Genomic DNA, 7,023 nt, shown 5'->3' with positions numbered 1-7,023 from the left:
GGGTTGGCAGAGAGATAATCTATGTATTATTTTGCCAAAATGTAATTTGATCCATCTCGTAAACAATTTTCCATTTCAGATGACGTCATCAAGACTTCATTTTTCAACCCTTCCCTCCAACCCGCTGTCAGTTCATAAGTTTTATTTTTTATTTTTCAAACATTGCAACTGTTTCTTTTTATTTTTCGGGTAGTTGGTCATGAAATTTTAAAGCTACCCCCCGCGAGATTAAGCCTTATACTGTATGTATTAACCCTTTTTAAATACACCCATATCAAAGCTTGCCTAAATAAATAATGAGAGATGTATTTCTCTTTTTCTGACACCCCAGCAGAATCAATTAAGCAGGGAAGGGAAGGGATCTCGGGGAAGACTGCGGGGTTTGGAGAGTCCTTGAGCCTGAGCTTTGGACACCGTGGAGGTGGGATATCCAGTAGATATGCATAAACGGGTTGAGGAGGATGAAAGCTGCTCAGCAGATGCAGCCATAGCAGCCTGTCGGAATCCTGCCATGCTGGCCTTGATTTATAGCCATCTCAGTCGGACTCCCTTCCAAATCCTCCCGCTGCCTTTCTTGAGTTGGTGATAGTGCAACTACAGTTCACATACATGCAGAGTGACGACAAATTGTACATAGGACTGGTACCACTAGACTGTCAGTTTTGTCTTTAGAAGACAATAGCAGAAAGCTTTTTAAAATGCTACTCAAATTACTGTGTATAAAAAATTTACTTTTTAATTAATCACTTGCCATGGGTGTATAAGGAACATTTCCTGGCCATAAATTTATTTAGATAAATGAATAAAATGTATAATTTATTAACATTTCATTTCATTTAAGCTATTGTTAGGATCTGCAGGTTGATTAAGAACCTTCATGGGCAATAATGTTTTAATAGATTTCTTAGCAGACAAGACATTTAAAAAAAAAAAAAAACACTTCAGGCCCCTAGATAAAATGCTTATGGTATATATATATATATATATATATATATATATATATATATATATATATATATATATATTTGTGTGTGTGTGTGTATGTATTGGTAATTATTTAATGTTGTTTTTGTTTTTCTGACAAATAGAAGGGAATGGCAAAAAATTTTTTTATTGCACTGCAGCTCTGACATAGTTTTCTTAGATCTTAAAGTTTAAACATGAAAAAAGACTGTTCATGTTTTTCTACATTAATTTGATCTTCCATAAATACTGTATGAAAACCAAAAAGTGGCGCAAAAGCTCAAAAATGATGCCTATTATCAGCAGTCCACTTTGAGCCAAACAGCATCTCTAGAGTAGCAATGCTGTAGTATTTGGTGCTGTTTTGTGTCATCAGTGTAATAATGATGTGTGCATGGTTTCTTCAGGGACATGGTCTTGTTCGTCACACTGAACCTGAGGACACAGATGATGCCTCGGAGTAGCACTCTGATGTTCCCAGTTCCTCCTCTCTCACGCAGCGTTAAAAAGTCTGGATGGAAGGTAAGGAATAGGCTTTATTAACTTTAAATATGCATGATGTTTCTGAGAAAAGTGCAGTACGCCATTGAGAAACATCCAAAAGCTTGACTACTTATTTCTACTTATTTTTTTCCCCTTTTCCCCCTCTCCTTCTCAAAAATTGTTAATAATTGAAAACACAGAAGGGAAGAAAAGGGGGAAAAAGACACCAAGATTCTGACACACTCTGCATAAACATCTCCTTATTAGTGACCCTAGATGCCCGGCGAGATTCTGCCGCCACACACACACACACACAACCTCCGCTGTGACTGAAGCACCCCGCTGAGAGCTCAGATGTCAGAGGTCGGCCTTCACCATCATAACCTCTACATACGTGTCTTCCGGTCTTTCACAGGTGACTCATAACTGTGAACTATTAAGCAATGAGGTCAGAGAGTCGTGCAGTATTGTGAATATATTCATGGCAAAAAGGCATTGTTAGGCAAAGTGTCTCTTTTATAAATGTTTTGTCAGGTACAATACAGTAACTTTTTTTTTTTTTATCTGTATATTTGAATTATTTCTGAAGGAAGTAATGATGCTGAAAATTCAGCTTTGTCATAGGAATAAATTGTTTTAATATACAGTATATTAAAATAGAAATCAGTTATTTTAAATTGTAGTAATATTTCACAATTTAACTTTTTTAATTACTATATATATATATATATATATAAATATATATAAATATAATATAACATCTAGGCATCTATATTTAAATATATTATTTAAAAAAATGTAATTACTATCCATCTATATATATATATATTAGTGCTGTCAATCGATTAAAAAAAATTAACTAATTAATCGCACAATTTTTTTTAATTAATCGCGATTAATCACAATTAAAAGATTGAAACTTTTTGGATATGTAAATGTAAAAGGTAAATAATTAATGTAAACTCAAGACAAAGAAACTATTTAAATTCAAAATATGATTGTTTATTGGAATTTTTGTTTAACTTGTAACACAGATTTTCTCATGTAAACAACATACCTGCAATAAACCATCAATATCCTCCAAATTAACTGTTGGCTTGAAAGCCATATTTATTACAGAAATAAAAACACAGGCATGTAAGTACCATTTGAATTTCAAGTACCGCCACTTCCAAATATAGCTATTGAGCGTACCGCCACCTCTCCGTGCGCCCAGAACGTGCTTGTAGCGTACCGGTACGCTCATTTGGACATCTGTTTTAATAGAGGTTTTAATCTTTTACCTGCACTGCCGATTTTCAGAGCGCCCTTCACAATGCAAGCTTCCTAATTCATCCCACCCAGAGCAGAAACTACATTACCCATTCACCCTTAAGTTATACAAGTGAATAGCGCATGTGTCGCTTTTCCCACTGTTAAGTGTCAACAACTCAACGTGGCCGGAGAAGGTGTGTGAAACTCGTTGTGAGTTATACTAAAGCAAAATCTTGAGTATTTATTGTCTGATAAACATTAAAAACTGTCTGCGGAGGTTGAGTCGTCCTGCAGCCCCCGCTGGCTGCTCATTGGCTGCAGCATCTTTTTTCTAAGTTCTAAAAAAATACCGTAGACGGCAAGGCACAAATTTAGATATTCATTTATCTAATTAATCTATAGCCTATGTACAAAGACAATATGATCTTTTTGTCCCCTTTTTGTTTTAAAGCTTGATGAAGAGAGAGAGCGCAAGTTGCTGCAGCTGAGGAGGACAGTGATGCACGCGTACAGGAGTGATTGACAGTTCGCGGCACTGTGTACAAAAAATACTCCGCTACACAATTATTTCGTTATTTTCGTTTAAGCTTATTAACGTTAGCGTTACAGAAAGGTCTGATTTACGCACTGTTACAGTCATTGTTTTTTTGTTTTTTTTTAAACAATGACATTTGAGTTCATGATTTTAATGTTGCTGTTTCTTGTGGCAGACTGAATGAAGAGTAATGTTTCTTGTGGCAGACTGAAGAGTAATCCGGCAGAGTTTTATACTGAAACTTTCCGTCTAAAAGTCCTTCCTTGGTCTTATCCATATTTCTTTGCACGTTGAACACACATAGGCCACAACTGGAAATAAAAAAAACTGCAACCGCGTTAATTGCGTTATTTTTTTTTAACGCGTTAAATATTTCAAATTAATCGAATGCGTTAACGCGCTAATTTTGACAGCACTAATATATATATATATATATTATTATTTTTTTTTATAAATGCAACATAAACATTACAAAATCTTACTGACCCCAAACCTTCATAGAGTTTCATAACTCTTGCTTTATCAAGTATTTAACATGGCTGGAACCGCCTATCGACTGATCACAGTCTATTTTACTGAAACACACTGATCTGTGATTATAGGTATATTATAGGTACTTAACCTGTGAATCAACATTATAACAGCTCTAATAATTATTATTCAGTGGTTAAAGATGTTAACATCATGAAAGAAACATCTGTGAAACCTCCCAGTTGTAATGGTTGTCTAAATAGTGCAGTGTCCTGCTATTCGATTAGGGTGCTTCTTTATGAAAATATGCTATGCATTAAATGTGTTAAGACATTTTGATTGTAACATTTTGAAACTGCTTATGATCCTAAATTTAAGCAAATGAAAACAAGGCCAAGAGAGATCTTTGTCACTGTCTTAAAGGAATAGTTCACGCAAAAATGAAAATTTGCTAAAACTTTACACACGCTCAGGCAGTCCGATATGTAGATGAGTTTGTTACATCATCAGAACAGATTTGGAGAAATTTATCAGATCTTCACTTGCTCACCATTGGATCCTCAGTTAATGGGTGCCGTCGTAATTCCAGACAGCTTATAAAAACATCACACAAATCCAATAAAATAAAAATAATCCACAAAACTCCAGTCCATCAGTTAATATCATGTGAAGTGAGTACCTCCTCATTTGTAAGAAACAAATCAATCATTGAACATGAATTTAACATGGTGTCTACTTTTACTTAAGTCTATACTTATAAAGAAACAAATTTAACTTGAATTGAACTTTTAAGTCAGTCACCGTTTGTAATAGTTGTTACTGTTGCTCTGAATCTTTACCAGTGATGGGAGTCTTTCTTCATACCACACACATTGTTTCTTCCACATCTTCATTGAAGGTGTCAAGTTAAATGTATGAGCAGCATGTATTTACCCATCATCATGATACTGTTAAGCCTGCCTCTGTACTAGCGCTCGCTAGTGTATTTATGACTCTCATTCACTGTCTTCTATTTATTATTACCTACGTTGCCTTTATTATCTCAAGGCCTTTCACTAGCCGGTGATACATGGACCCTCCTCTGAATTTTAATTTCAGAAAAGTGTGATTATTCCTGCCAGTGCCCTGTAAGAGGATGTCCTTCATGGTTCTCTCTCAGTGATGGATTAACACCCGGCCGGTTAATGAATGGGCTTCATAAGTTGTTAATGCTGTTTTAAGGTGCAGTGTCTATTCATTTTCTAGCCAGCGTGACTCATGTTTTCTCTTATTCGACACTTTTTTTGCAATCATTTCTACTGAAGCTTGCCTTATACACACTATATATATATATATATATATATATATATATATATATATATATATATATATATATATATATATATATATATATATATATATATATATATATATATATATAGGAAATATTTAAATGTTATTTTAACTTAAAATAGATTGTTATATTTTAATTTGGTCTTTTTTTCCGTTTTTTTTAAGTCATTATACTGTTTGTTTATATTTCAATTTACTGTTTTAAGGTGCGATTTCTATCAATAATGTTTTCTCTTATTCCACATTTTTACCAGTATTTCTTTTACAGTTTGCACTATACATACTTAAACGCCTCTGGATTATTATTTGATTTTAACTTGACATTTAAATGTTTTGGTATTTTTAAGTTTTAATGAATAGTTTATATTTTATATTTTTTTTGTTTTGTAATTATTTGAGATAATGAAACATTGCTGTAGGCCTAAACAAACGTGCAAGTCAAACTTTAGGTCTGCCTCTGGGCCCAAACTTTTCATCTTTGTAAAAACTAAGTTATAGTTGAGGATGTTAACGTGGATACCATGGAGGATTGTAGGGTCAACTTCTCATACCATGTCTATGCAAAGCTCGCAACCGCGCTCCTTACTAGCCTCTCAGCTCTCCGTTATGCATTTTATTGGCAGGTGCTGTAATCTTTGGATCCCCGCAACACACACAGCACATGTGTAAGCTGTCAGCCTGGCCTAAATTACAGCATAACAGGCTAAGCTAAAAGCTCCAGTTAGAATACACCATGCTTTAAAAAGCCCACGCAGGATGACTAAATTACAGAGTGGCTTCGTCTGAGCGTGAGCAGGGGGATACGATTAATTCCCGCTCCAATGGGTAGATTATTCTCCGGTATCAGGAGCCAAGAAAGAGGATTATTTTGATGCAAATATAGTTGTCAGTTTGGAAACTCCAGATGCAATCATTTCCATCTTGGGATAATTATGGGAACAGGAGTGAGGTTTGGGTTGAAAGCTGGCGCAGGATGAGCTATCACTCTTTAATGAAGGATTTTACACACTGAGGGTGAGTTCTCTCCTGATGCACATCTGTTTTAATAGGACAGGGACTGTCTGACCCAGCAGAGAGCAGTGATTAATTATATACTTTGTCCCTTCTTGTCTATTAGGGGGTTAAAAGTGTCAGGAAAGTGGGTACCATTGACCTTTAACCTTTTTCAAATAGCTGTTCATAATAAAGGCCCTGCTGTAAGAAAGTTCTCTATGTTACGGCCTTACGATGACCACCTCCACTCCACACTGGAGTATCCGCTCTCCTCGTGTACAACAGAGCAAGGTTAGGGCATCCACTCGGTGGATAAATAATTTTTTGTGAGATTTTTGTGAATAATGAGATCAGATATTCAAAATAAAATAAGAGTTACATCGGCTTTGTTTTAACATCTAGGCATCTTTTCAGTTAATAATAGTTAAGTGACGGTGTCGATGAGAAATAAACCCTGACAGGATGATCAGGACCCAATGTGAAGCAAAGTGGTCTTGAAAACTCAGCAAAGGCTTTTTTTTCTTCTAAATCATCAATTTTAAATGTATTCATAATTTTTGAGTGAGTGAAAGTGAAATTACACTTTATTTTAAGATGATGTTTTTGCAGTGTAATTACACTGCTATATATATATATATATATATATATATATATATATATATATATATATATATATATATATTATTGCCATTTAAAAGTCTTTTTGCTGCACAATTTTCAAAATGCTTATACATAATAATAAAAAAAAGTCAGGGCAAGGTAAAACAATGTCATTTATACATAAGTCACTGGTAAATGTAGTTAAAAAATATAGTAAAAAGGTAATTCATATGTTCATTTATTATATTTAAATAATTTTAATTAAAGATTTAAAAAGTAATTTTTAAAATATATTTTAATATATATATATATATTTTTTATTAATGCACAATTGCCTTAAAAAAAAGAAAAGAAAAGAAACAAAAACGTATCTTGCTACACAGTTTTCAGAT

At 34.1% G+C, this 7,023-nt stretch overlaps 1 long non-coding RNA gene across 1 annotated transcript; it reads left to right on the top strand.

Annotated features, from left to right (window-relative positions):
- Positions 1–337: 337 nt before the first annotated feature.
- Positions 338–1,853, top strand: LOC127977443 (uncharacterized). The gene is made up of 3 exons (XR_008158222.1): positions 338–421; positions 1,371–1,485; positions 1,714–1,853. It is a non-coding gene; the product is annotated as an uncharacterized LOC127977443 (long non-coding RNA).
- Positions 1,854–7,023: the final 5,170 nt, after the last annotated feature.

This window comes from Carassius gibelio, chromosome A4, assembly GCF_023724105.1.
Source record: "Carassius gibelio isolate Cgi1373 ecotype wild population from Czech Republic chromosome A4, carGib1.2-hapl.c, whole genome shotgun sequence".
Taxonomy (NCBI): domain Eukaryota; kingdom Metazoa; phylum Chordata; class Actinopteri; order Cypriniformes; family Cyprinidae; genus Carassius; species Carassius gibelio.
Note: the sequence above shows the minus strand (reverse complement) of the source record. Positions and strands in the feature narration are given on the sequence as shown.